This window comes from Stenella coeruleoalba, assembly GCF_951394435.1.
Source record: "Stenella coeruleoalba genome assembly, chromosome: 9".
NCBI lineage: Eukaryota > Metazoa > Chordata > Mammalia > Artiodactyla > Delphinidae > Stenella > Stenella coeruleoalba.
The window spans coordinates 61,785,365-61,799,722 of NC_137155.1; the positions used below are offsets into that span (position 1 = coordinate 61,785,365).

Genomic DNA, 14,358 nt, shown 5'->3' on the forward strand with positions numbered 1-14,358 from the left:
TAGGACTCTTGAAGTAACATGCCTGTAACATCAGAAATGTTAAGAATTTAGAATGGAATCCTTCATCAGCAGGTAATGATGGGGTAATTATCAGATAATTGTTAAGTCAGAATGTAAAAGTGCCTCAAGGATTTTTTCGTTCTGTTTGCGGGTTCAAAGGAAATAGCTTATATCAACAAGGTAATAAAGCGTACCTTTTAAGTTTGATTAAAATTATTATAATCATTATTTTGCTTCAGTATTCAGAAATGAAAACATCAGATGTTTCTTTTTAGACTGTGGAATTTTTTGGCTTGGAATGTAAATATTTATTATTCATCTTTATTGTAGGTTTTCAAATATATCCCTTTTCTAAGCATGTAAATATTTATTATTCATCTTCATTGTAGGTTTTTGGAAAGGTACCTTTTAAAAGCATATTCTTATGCCCCTGAAAAGTAACCTCATAAGTAGGTGCGCTATGTGGTTGTGCTGTCTTCAGCAGCTGGAGGGGGCAATGTTCATTCTTTGCCTCCAGTGCTTTAGAAGGGGCTGCATGTATAAAGCTAGAATATCACAGTGAACATTATTGGTAATTTGTGAAGGTGTGACTTTCTCCAGGTGTTGGTTTTTCTTTTCGAGTAGCTTAGAAAAGAGAGAGGCATTGATTGGATAAAACATCTTTAGTTGCCAGGGTTTCTAATGTGTCGCATCTATTACCTTTCTTGGTGATGAGGTGGAATTAAAAAAAATAATCTGGGAATTAAATCGACCCTTTTAAATCCATCATTAAAAATCAGCACTGTTGACTGTAAGATGCATCTTCATCCTTGCATTAGTGAATGGATTTAGAATACAAGTATTTCCCACAAGGTTTAGAAATTTATGGTAAGTCAACTTTTGTGTTATTACCTACTTAAAGTGATTAAAATTTATTTTTCATTAATTTGAAGTGTTTTTAAAAGCTTTATTTATATATAACTCTATGAAAAATCTCCAAGATGCTCTTTATTACAGTTAATCTATTTAGTTTGAATGAGTTTGAATGAATGAGAGAGAGTGTGTGTGTGTGTGTGTGTGTGTGTGTGTGTGTGTGTGTAGTTAGCAAATAGTTTTGTACCTTTTGGTTTCTAATTCCCTTTCATTCCCTTTCTTCTTCGTCAATTTTCTTATAACAAATTTGGATTATAAAAAAGGCAGAGAGGGGCTTCCCTGGTGGCGCAGTGGTTGAGAGTCCTCCTGCCAATGCAGGGGACGCGGGTTCGTGCCCCGGTCCGGGAGGATCCCACATGCCGCGGAGCAGCTGGGCCCGTGAGCCATGGCCGCTGAGCCTGTGCGTCTGGAGCCTGTGTTCCGCAACGGGAGAGGCCACAACAGTGAGAGGCCCGCGTACCAAAAAAAGAAGAAAAAAAAAAAAAAAAGGCAGAGAGTCACTACCTTTATAACATCTTATGAAAACATACTAGTTCCTTGGTCTCCTACTCTATCCTGACAACATAGTTGGAAATTGTATGTTGCGCACCAAATTTATTGATGCCTTTGAAAAATGTTTAAGACTCTGGCTTCTGAGTGGTCAATCTTTACTGTAGATGACTGAAACCGATAGAGATTGAATAAGAATGTATGCTTTTGACCAGAGAGGGAAACTCTGTAAGCCATGGATTGGTTAAGAAGTACTAAGGAAAGCTTATAACTCATCTGTCCTGATTTTAGACTCAGTTGTTTTGATGTCACAGGTATCTTAGGCTCATCAGCATATATTTGCTTCTTATTCACTTTAGAAATGGGACTCAATGACAAATTTTAAAAATTTCCCCTGAGTCAATTTATGTAATATAGTTTGTTCTTCTTTTGAGTTTCCAGATTTGTGTTCATATTAAACATGCTGGAATCCTGTAATTGTTTAAAAGAAGTACTCTTGCTACTTTTTCACTTTTCATGATACGTTTCACTCTTGCTATATATGATGTTAAAGTTGCTATTACAAGTTATTTTTTAATGGAAATAAAATTAATGATCTTCATAGAGAAGAAATAAAACTACTTTTAATCTACATCTCTTCCTATTTGTCTATTTCAGTTCTTTTTTTTGTATATTTAAAATTAATTTTTGTTATTACAAAAGAAATGTGAAATTTAGGAATGAATAACCAAAAAGAAGAAAATGAAAGTTACTGGTAATTCTTACACCCAGCAATATCTACTTATATTTCATTACATTTCCCTACTCTTTTAAAAAATATTTTTTCTAAGCATTTCATCCCCCCAAAGAATATTACTTTGCGTATTGCTGTGAGACACCTTTCTATATAATTAGATTTTTTATTTTATGATTTTAATGATTATATACTATTCTATCATAAATAATTTGGCCAGCATTATATTTTTCTATATTTATGTTGTTTTCAGTGTATTAATATTGTAAATATATTATAGCAATATTTCTCTAAATTTATTATTTCTTTTTTTTTTTTTTTGCGGTATGCGGGCCTCTCACTGTTGTGGCCTCTCCCGTTGCGGAGCACAGGCTCCAGACGTGCAGGCTCAGCGGCCAGGGCTCACGGGCCCAGCCGCTCCGCGGCATGTGGGATCTTTCCAGACCGGGGCACGAACCCGTGTCCCCTGCATCGGCAGGCGGACTCTCAACCACTGCGCCACCAGGGAAGCCCTATTATTACTTCTTTGATGAATATGTAAAAGTGGAATTACTGAGTCAAGCAAAGGATAATAGTATTTTTAAAGCTTTTGAAATATAATGTAAAATTGACTTCCTGAAGGGCCATACTAGTTAACTCTATCAACAATGTTTGAATGGAGGTGTCTAGTGCCCCAAATACTGGCCAGTAGAGAATATTATAATTATAAAAAGCTTTAATATGCTTAATGGCTATATAGAAAATATTTATTTACATATATATATAAATAATTATCTGGAGTGATTTTGGCTAAATGTGACTTAAGCAAGCTAATATGTATTTTTTATCTCAAATAAAGAGAGGTCCACAAGTGGGCAGTGGAAGCTGGTATAGTGGTTTGTGAATGTTATCAAAGACCCAGCTTTTTTCTTTCTTTGCAATGTGCATTTTCTAGTGTGTTGGCTTGTTCCATGGCAATAAGATAGCTGCTTTGGCTTAAGTCATCATAACTGACTACAGGGCAGGAGGTAGGAGAAAGAAATAGCTATAGCAATGACTGTAACTTTTATCAGAAAGGCGTGTTTCCATAAACTTCTTAGGAGATTTCTACTTAGGCCTCAATAGCCAAAATACTGTCACATGGCCTCTTCTAGCAGTAAAGGGGACTGAGAACTAATGTAGATAGGCTGGGGAAAAAGAGGCTGGGAATAGATGTTAAATTAGCTGACATTCAGTGTATGCCATGATACCAGTAATTTTACACAAAAATTTTACATAAATGTAATAACAGGGCTTCCCTGGTGGCGCAGTGGTTGAGAGTCCGCCTGCCGATGCAGGGGACGCGGGTTCGTGCCCCGGTCCGGGAGGATCCCACATGCCGCGGAGCGGCTGGGCCCGTGAACCATGGCCGCTGAGCCTGCACGTCCGGAGCCTGTGCTCCGCAACGGGAGAGGCCACAACAGTGAGAGGCCCGCGTACCGCAAAAAAAAAAAAAAAAAGTAATAACAAATAGCGTGCTATTGTAGCAGCCTTTTATGGTACTCAGATATATGGCTATCTTTCCTTGTCAACGAATTTGTATTTTAATGTTTACATAATGTTCTGTTGTTTAGGGGTGCCATGTACATAGCTTTTTTGTACTTCTCTGTTTCTCTTTGGAGAAATTCCTTGAAGATAAATGACTGAGTTAAAGGATATGCACATTTGAAAACTTTATTCAAATGCCAAAGTTACTTCCAGAATAACTGTATCAGGTTACAAGCCCAACATCAGGGTTCATACCCAGGATAGCAGCTGGATTTAAAGCTTTTAAAATTTTTGACATGGTTAGGTGAAATATGACATCTCTTTTTAAAATTTGCATTTCTAAATTATTTGTTAGCATAGAAATTTTGTAATTGTTATTAACTACTTGTATTCTTTTAACATATAAGGTTTATATTTTTAGGTAGTAAAATTTATTTTAAAATTTAATTTTATAACTGCTTTATTTAGTTTCAAGTTTTCATGTTGTGCTTAGAATGATCTCTATTTTAAGGTTATAAAATATTAATTATATTTTCTTCTGGTACATTTTAATACATTCTTTAATTCTGAAACACAGCTTCAGTATATTTTTTTGTTTTTATAAAAAACAACTTTATTGAAGTATAACTTATGTACACATGTATAAAGTATACAATTTGGTAAGTTTTGGTGTTTGTATATACCTTTGACACCATCCCTGAAATCATGATGCAGAAAATATCCATCACCCCAAAGAGCTTCCTTGTGCCCCTTTGTGATCCATTTTTCCCCCATCCCCTGGCAACCACTGGTTTCCTTTCTGTCACTATAGATTAGTTTGCACTTTCTGAAGTTTTATAAAATGGAATTACTCAGTATGTGTTCTTTTTTGTCTGCCTTCTTTCATTCCCTTTTCAGATTATATGACTTGCACATATTGTCTCCCAGTCTATGGCATGTCTTCTCATTCTTTTAACAGTGTCTTTGGAAGAGAAGTTCTTAATTTTGATAAAGCCCAATTTATCTGTTTTTTCTTTTTATGGATCATGATTTTAATGTTATATCTGAGAAATTTTTGCCTAACTCAAGATTACAAAGTTTTTCTCATACATGTTTTTCTAGAAGTTTTCTAGTTTTCTGTTTTCTATTTAGGGCTCTTATCCATTTTAAGTTGATATTTATGTATGGTGTGAGATATGGATAAAATTCATATTTTTGCATATGAGTATCTAATGTTCCAGCACTACTTTTTTTTTTTTTTTTGGCTTCACCACGCGGCTTGAGGGATCTTAGTTCCCCAACCAGGGATTGAACCCGTGCCCCCTGCAGTGGAAGTGTGGAGTCCTAACCGCTGGACTACCAGGGAATTCCGCCAAACTACTTTTGAAAAGACTGTTTTTTCCTACTGAATCACCTTTGCAAAGTTGTTGAAAATCATCTGAATGTATATCATAGGACTATATAAATAATCAGAATGTATATATATATTTCTGCTCAGTTTGTTCCATTGATCTATTTGTCTTTGTCCATCAATATTGCTATATACCAGTAGCATAGTGTCTTAATTACTATATATAAGTCTAGAAGTCAGGTAGCGAAATTTCTCCAACTTTATTCTTTTATTTTCAAAGTTGTCTTGGATGTTCTAGATCATTTGCATTTTCACATGAATCTTAGAATCAGCTTATCAATTTAAAAAATGCCTGAGATTTTGATTGGAATTGGGATTTCAACTGATCTAATTCTATAGATCAATTTGGAGAGAAACAACATCTTAACAATATTGAACATGGTAAAATTTGCTCCACTTATCCTAGTTTCTTAAGATGAAAGTAGAGACCTTCCTTTATTTCGGGCATATTTTATTTTTCTCACTAAGAGTTTGTAGTTTTCAATGTACAGGTCTTACAAATCTGTCAGATTTATCCCTAAAATATATTTTGATGTGATTGCAAATTGTAGTGTTTTATTTCAATTTCAAATTGTTCTTTCCTAGTACATAGAAATACAATTGGTTTTTGTATGTTGATCTTGTATCACACAACATTGTTTCTACTAGCTTTCTTTTTGTAGATTTAATCAGATTTTCTACATAGATGATCATGTCATCTGTAAGTGAAAACAGTTTTACCTCTTCCTTGCCAGTCTGGAGATTCAGTTTGTTTATTTTTTGCTTGCTTTTTAACCTTGGCTAGAACCTCTGGGACGATGTTGAATAGTAATGGTGAGAGCAGACATTCAGTCTTTCAGCATTAAATATGTTTAGATGTAAGTATTTTGTAGGTGTCCTTTACCAGCTTGGGGAAGTTCCCTTTTATACCAGGTTTGCTATGGGTTTTATTAGGAATAGATATTTAATTTTTTCAATGCTTTTTCTACATCAATTGAGATATTTTATATCATTTTCTTCTTTAGTCTGTTAATAGGTGGATTACATTGATTAATTTTTTAATGTTAGCCCTACTGTGCATTCTTGAGATAAATCATACTTTATCATGATGTATTTTCCTTTCAATAGACTGTGGGATTTAATTTGTTAAACTTTAGTTTATAATTTTTACATCTGTGTTTATAAGGGATATTGATCTGTAAATTTGCTTCTTTATAATTTTGTGTCATTAATGTGGAGTTTATGGAATGAATTGGAAAATATTTACCTCCCTTCAATTTTTTTGAACAGTGTGCAGAATTGGTATTATTTTTTGCTTAAATAGTTGGAAAAATTCACTAGGGAAGTTTCCCAGACATAGAGTTTTCTGTATGGGATAGCTTTTAAACTACAAATTCAATTTCTTCAAAAGATATAGACCTCTTAGGTTATCTATTTCATATTGAGTGAACTTTGTTAGTTTCTGTCTTTCCAGGAATATGTACATTTCATCTGAGTTGTTGAATTTATTGGCATAAGGTTGTTCATAATATTTTCTGATCCTTTTAATATCTGTAGAATCTGTAGTGATGACAACTCACTCATTACTGATACTGCTAATTTGTGTTTTCTCTCTTTTTTGTTCCTGATCTGTTGACTAGAGGTTTATCCATTTTATCTCGTTTTGAAAATCCAGCTTTTGGTTTCATTCATTTCCTCTTTTTATTTTTTGTTTTCTATTCCTTTTCATTTCTCTCATATTCCTTTCTTCTGCTTACTTTGGGTTTAATTTTCTTTTCTTGGTTAGTTGGTTAATGCTATAAAATTTTCTCTAACTATTGCTTTAGCTGCATCCTACAAATTATGGAATGTTGTGTTTTTAATTTTCATTCAGTATAAAACAGTTTTAAATTCCCCTTTTGATTTCTTTTTTGACGCTAGTGTTATTTAGAAGTATGGTATGTAGTTTCCAAATTCTTGGGGATTTTCCGTACAACTTTTGTTATTGATTTGGAATTCAGTTTCACTGTGGTAGGAAGACATACTTTGTATGCCTCGAATCCTTTTAAATTTATTGAAACTTATTTAATGGCCCCAAGATAGGACTGTTTTTATAAATGTTCCACATGCATTGGAAAATAATGTATTTTCTTCTGTTGTAGGGTGGGATCTTATGTAAATGTCAGTTAAGGCAAGTTTTCTGATAATGTTTTTAATCTTCTATATCCTTACTGATTTTCTGTCTACATGTGTCAATTATTGAGAGTAGTTTGTTGAAGTCTTCAACTATAATTTGTCTATTTCTTTTCTTTTTTTTGCAGATCTGAAGTTTTTGCTTCATACATTTTAAAGCTCCGTTTTAGGCACATGAAAGTTTAGGTGTATAATGTTCTCTTGATTATTATGAAATAGTCTCGGTCTTTCTTAATATTCTTTGCTCTAAAATCTACTTTTATGATATTAATATAGCTATTCCAACTTTCTTTTGCCTAGTGTTACAGTGATATATATGTATATTTCCTTTTTTTACTTTTAAGATGTTTACATCTTTATATTTAAAGTAGGTTTCTTATAGGTAGCATACAGTTGAGTCTTGGCTTTTTTAATGCAATACAATATTATCTGTCTTTTAATTGGGGTGTTTAGACCTTTTTTTTGTTATAAATTTATTTAGTTATTTTTGGCTGCGTTGGGTCTTCATTGCTGTGCACGGGCTTTCTCTAGTTGTGGCAAGCGGGGGCTACTCTTCATTGCAGTGTGCGAGCTTCTCATTGTGGTGGCGTCTCTTGTTGTGGAGCATGGGCTCTAGGCACACGGGCTTCAGTAGCTGTGGCACGTGGACTCAGTAGTTGTGGCTCTCAGGCTCTAGAGCACAGGCTCGGTAGTTGTGGCTCATGGGCTTAGTTGCTCCGTGGCATGTGCGATCTTCCCAGACCAGGGCTCGAACCCGTGTCCCCTGCATTGGCAGGCGGACTCTTAACCACTGTGCCACCAGGGAAGTCCCTAGACCATTTATTTTTAATGTGATTATTGATATGGTTGGCTTTAAATCTACCATCTTGCTCTTTGTTTTCTATTTGCCTCATCGGGTTTTTTTTTTCTGCATTCTTTTTTTTTTTTTTAAAGAATTTTTTGATGTGGACCATTTTAAAAGTCTTTATTGAATTTGTTACAATATTGCTTCTGTTTTTTTTTTATGTTTTGGTTTATTGGTCATGAGGCTTGTGGGATCTTAGCTCCCCGACCAGGGATCAAACCCGCACCCCCTTCATTGGAATGCGAAGTCTTTTTTTTTTTTTTAACATCTTTATTGGAGTATAATTGCTTTACAATGGTGTGTTAGTTTCTGCTTTATAACAAATGAATGAGTTATACATATACATATGTCCCCATATTTCTTCCCTCTTTCATCTCCCTCCCTCCCACCCTCCCTGTCCCACCCCTCTAGGTGGTCACAAAGCACTGAGCTGATCTCCCTGTGCTATGCGGCTGCTTCCCACTAGCTATCTGTTTTACGTTTGGTAGTGTATATATGTCCAGTCCACTCTCTCACTTTATCCCAGCATACCCTTCCCCCTCCCCATATCCTCCAATCCATTCTCTAGTAGGTCTGCATCTTTATTCCCGTCTTGCCCCTAGGAAGGCGAAGTCAACCACTGGACCGCCAGGGAAGTCCCCTCCTGCATTCTTTTGAATTGAGTATGTTTTATGATTCCATTTTATCTCCTTTGTTGTCTTACTCACTATACCACCTAGTGTTAATTTAGTTGCTTCTTTGAAGATTATGGCAGTGTTTCTCAACCTTTCTTTTATTATTTTCTCCACAAGACTATTTAGAATCTTTTTCTTAATCAGCCCCTCTGCACAGTTTTAGTACCACAGATAATCCTGTATATCTGTTCATATTCTATATGAATATCTGTTTTTATAGATAAAATGAGTAAGATTTTTCTGAACCCTATAAATTTTTTTAACATCTTTATTGGAGTGTAATTGCTTTACAATGGATGAACCCTATAAATTGATTTTTGCCCCTTTGGAAGCAATATTTCCCTGTCAAAAATGCACAGATGCATAATACTGTATACATCTTTAACTTATCACAGTCTATCTTTAGGTGATAGTATAATGCCTCAAACATACTATAAGACTCGTACAATAGTATACTTCCATTTCTCCCCTCCCAGCCTTTGTGCTATTGTTGTTTTATATCTACATATATTATAAACCTTGTAATACATTGTTATGAATTTTGCTTTAAACAGTGATTATCTTTTTTAGAATTTTTTTTATATTGGAGTATAGTTGATTAACAATGTTCTGTTAGTTTCAGGTGTACAGCAGAGTAATTCAGTTATACATGTACAGTGATTCTCCTTTTAAGAGATATTAATTATTAAGACAATGATCTTATATATTTACTCATGGAGTTACCTTTTCCACTGCTCTTCATTCCTTTGTGTAGAACCAGGTTCCATCTGGTATCATTTTCCTTTTTCTTGAAGTACTTTGTTAACATTTCTTTTACTGGAGAAATACTAGTGATGAATTTTTTCAGCTTTTGTAGGTCTGAAAATGTATTTTTTCACCATTTTCTTGAAAGTTATTTTCACTAGGTAAAGATTGTAGGTTGACAATGTTTTTCTTTCAATATTGTAAAGATATTACTCCCTTGTTTTCTGGCATTGCATTAAGACATAAGCTGTACCTCTACATGTAATATGTCTTTTCTCTCTGGCTGTTTTTAAGATTTTTTCCTTTAAGAAATTCATCTTTGTTGTACCTTGGTATAGTTTTTTTGGTTTTGTTGTATTTTTATTTTGCTTGTGCTTGGTGTTTGTTAAGATATATATTTTAACATCTTTATTGGAGTATAATTGCTTTACAATGGTGTGCCAGCTTCTGCTTTATAACAAAGTGAATCAGCTATACATATACATATATCACCATGTCTCCTGCCTCTTGTGTCTCCCTCCCACCCTCCCTATCCCACCCCTGTAGGTGGTCACAAAGCACCGAGCTTATCTCTCTGTGCTATGCAACAGCTTCCCACTAGCTATCTATTTGGTAGTATATATAAGTCCATCCCACTCTCTCACTTCGTTCCAGCTTACCCTTCCTCCTCCCTGTGTCCTGAAGTCGATTCTCTACATCTGCTTCTTTATTCCTTTCCTGCCCATAGGTTCTTCAGAACCTTTTTTTTTTTGATTCCATATATGTGTGTTAGCATATGATATTAGTTTTTCTCTTTCTGACTTACTTAATCCTGTATGACAGGCTCTACGTCCATCCACCTCACTACAAATAACTCAATTTCATTTCTTTTTATGGCTGAGTAATATTCCATTGTATATATGTGCCACATCTTCTTTATCCATTCATCCGATGATGGACACTTAGGTTGCTTCCATGTCCTAGCTATTGTAAATAGAGCTGCAGTGACCATTGTGGTACATGACTCTTTTTGAATTATGGTTTTCTCAGGGTATATGCCCAGGAGTGGGATTGCTGGGTGGTATAGTAGTTCTATTTTTAGTTTTTTAAGCAACCTTCATACTGTTCTCCATAGTGGGTGTATCAATTTACATTCCCAACAACAGTGCAAGATGGTTCCCTTTTCTCTACACCCTCTCCAGCATTTATTGTTTGTAGACTTTTTGGTGATGGCCATTCTGACTGGTGTGAGGTGATACCTGTTTGTAGATTTGATTTGCATTGCTCCAATGATTAGTGATGTTGAGCAATCTTTCATGTGTTTGTTGACAATCTGTATATCGTCCATGGAGAAATGTCTATTTATGTCTTCTGCCCATTTTTGGATTGGGTTGTTTATTTTTTTGATATTGAGCTCCATGAGCTGCTTGTAAATTTTGGAGATTAATCCTTTGTCAGTTGCTTCATTTGCAAATATTTTCTCCCAATCTGAGGGTTGTCTTTTCATCCTGTTTATGGTTTCCTTTGCTGTGGGAAAGCTTTTAACTTTCATTAGGTCCCATTTGTGTATTTTTGTTTTTATTTCCATTTCTCTAGGAGGTGGGTCAAAAAGGATCTTGCTGTGATTGATGTCATAGAGTGTTCTACCTATGTTTTCCTCTAATGGTTTTATAGTGTCTGGCCTTACATTTGGGTCTTTAATCCATTTTGAGTTTATTTTTGTGTATGGTGTTTGGGAGTGTTCTAATTTCATTCTTTTAAATGTAGCCGTCCAGTTTTCCCAGCACCACTTATTGACGAGGCTATCTTTTCTCCATTGTATATTCTTGCCTCCTTTATCAAAAATAAGGTGACTATATGTGTGTGGGTTTATCTCTGGGCTTTCTATTCTGTCCATTGATCTGTATTTCTGTTTTTGTACAGTACCATACTGTCTTGATTACTGTAGCTTTGTAGTATAGTCTGAAGTCAGGGAGCCTGATTCCTCCAGCTCTGTTTTTCTTTCTTAAGATTGCTTTGGTTATTTGGGGTCTTTTGTGTTTCCATACAAATTGTGACATTTTTTGTTCTAGTTCTGTGAGTAATGGCATTGGTATTTTGATAGGGATTGCATTGAATCTGTAGATTCCTTTGGGTAGTGTAGTCATTTTCTCAATGTTGATTCTTCCAATCCAAGAACATGGTTTATCTCTCCATCTGTTTGTATCATCTTTAACTTCTTTCATCAGTGTCTTAGAGTTTTCTGCATACAGGTCTTTTGTCTCCTTGGGTAGGTTTATTCCTAGGTATTTTATTCTTTATGTTGCAATGGTAAATGGGAGTGCTTCCTTCATTTCTCTTTCAGATTTTTCATCATTAATGTATAGGAATGCAAGAGATTTCTGTGCATTAATTTTGTATTCTGCTACTTTACCAGATTCATTGATTAGCTCTAGTAGTTTTCTTTAGGATTCTCTATGTATAGTATCATGTCATCTGCAAACAATGACAGTTTTACTTCTTCTTTTCCGATTTGGATTCCTTTTATTTCTTTTTCCTTTCTAATTGCTGGGCTAAAACTTCCAAAAGTGTGTTTAATAATAATGATGAGAGTGGGCAACCCTGTCTTGTTCCTGATCTTAGTGGAAATGGGTTCAGTTTTCACCATTGAGAATGATGTTGGCTGTGGGTTTGTCATATATGGACTTTATTATGTTGAGGTAAGTTCCCTCTGTGCCTGCTCTCTGGAGGGTTTTTATGATAAATGGGTGTTGAATTTTGTCAAAAGCTTTTTCTGCATCTATAGAGATGATCATACAGTTTTTTTTTCTCCAGTTTGTTTGTATGGTGTATCACATAGATTGATTTGTGTATATTGAAGAATCCTTGCATTCCTGGGATAAACCCCAATTCATCATAGTGTATGATGCTTTTAATGTGCTGTTGGATTGTGTTTGCTAGTATTTTGTTGAGAATTTTTGCATCTATGTTCATCAGTGTATTGGCCTGTAATTTTCTTTCTTTGTGACATCTTTTTCTGGTTTTGGTATCAGGGTGATGGTTTCGTAGAATGAGTTTGGGAGTGATTCTCCCTCTGCTATGTTTTGGAAGAGTTTGAGACGGATAGGTGTTAGCTTTTCTCTAAATGTTTGATAGAATTCGTCTGTGAGGCCATCTGGTTCTGGGCTTTTGTTTGTTGGAAGATTTTTAACCACAGTTTCAATTTCACTGCTTGTGATTGGTCTGTTTATATTTTCTATTTCTTCCTAGTTCAGTCTTGGGAGGTTCTGCTTTTCTAAGAATTTGTCTGTTTCTTCCAGGTTGTCCATTTCATTGGCATAGAGTTGCTTGTAGTAATCTCTCATGATCCTTTGTATTTCTGCAGTGTCAGCTGTTACTTCTCCTTTTTCATTTCTAATTCTATTGATTTGAGTCTTCTCCCTTATTTTCTTGGTGAGTCTGGCTAATGGCTTATCAATTTTGTTTATCTTCTCAAAGAGCCAGCTTTTAGTTTTATTGACCTTTGCTATCATTTCCTTCATTTCTTTTTCATTTATTTCTGATCTGATCTTTATGATTTCTTTCCTTCTGCTAACTTTGCTGGTTTTTTTTTTGTTTCTCTAATTGCTTTAGGTGTAAGGTTAGGTTGTTGATTTGAGATGATTCTTGTTTCTTGGGGTAGGATTGTATTGCTATAAACTTCCCTCTGAGAACTGCTTTTGTTGCATCCCATAGATTTTGGGTCATCGTGTTTTCATTGTCATTTGCTTCTAGGTATTTTTTGATTTCCTGTTTAATTTCTTCAGTGATCACTTCATTATTAAGTAGTGTATTGTTTAGCCACCACGTGTTTGTATTTTTTATAGATTTTTTTCCTGTAATTGATATCTAGTCTCATAGTGTTGTGGTCAGAAAAGATATTTGATATGATTTCAATTTTCTTAAATTTACCAAGGCTTGATTTGTGACCCAAGATATGATCTATCTGAAGAATATTCCATTTGCACTTGAGAAGAAAGTGTATTCTGTTGTTTTTGGATGGAATGTGCTGTAAATATCAATGACGCCCATCATATTTAATGTATTATTTAAAGGTTGTGTTTCCTTATTTATTTTCATTTTGGGTGATCTGTCCATTTGTGAAAGTGGGGTGTTAAAGTCCCCTACTATGATTGTGTTACTGTCAATTTCCCCTTTTATGGCTGTTAGCTTTTGCCTTATGTGTTGAGGTGCTCCTATGTTGGGTGCATAAATATTTACAATTGTTATGTCTTCTTCTTGGATTATCCCTTGATCATTAGGTAGTGCCCTTCTTTGTCTCTTGTAATAGTCTTTATTTTAAAGTCTCTTTTGTCTGATATGAGTATTGCTTCTCCAGCGCTCTTTTGATTTCCATTTGCATGGAATATCTTTTTCCATCCCCTCACTTTCAGTCTGTATGTGTCCTTAGGTCTGAAGAGGGTCTCTTGTAGACAGCATATATATGGGTCTTGTTTTTGTATCCATTCAGCCAATCTGTGTCTTTTGATTGGAGTATTTAATCCATTTACATTTAAGGTAATTATCAATAAGTATTTTCCTATTACCATTTTCTTAATTGTTTTGGATTAGTTATTATAGGTCTTTTCCTTCTCTTGTGCTTCTTGCCTAGAGAAGTTCCTTTAGCGTTTTGTTGTAAAGCTGGTTTGGTGGTGCTGAATTCTCTTAGCTTTTGCTTCTGAGGCTGCTGGGAGAGATTTCCCTTTCTCTTCTTTGTTTGTACAGCTCCTGTGGTTCTGCTTTGGATTTGGCCCTGCCTCTGTGTGTTGGTCACCTGAGGGGGTCTGTTCTTCCCTCAGACAGGACGGGGTTGAAGTAGCAGCTGATTAGGGGGCTCTGGCTCACTCAGGCCAGGGGTAGGGAAGGATACGGAATGCTCGGTGAGCCTGTGGTGGCAGAGGCTGGCATGACGTTGCAC

At 35.2% G+C, this 14,358-nt stretch overlaps 1 protein-coding gene across 6 annotated transcripts in view; it reads left to right on the forward strand.

Moving 5' to 3' along the window:
- Positions 1-14,358, forward strand: part of BBS9 (Bardet-Biedl syndrome 9) — a 614,322-nt gene that overhangs the window by 198,987 nt on the left and 400,977 nt on the right. The gene's annotated exons all lie outside the window — the stretch shown is intronic.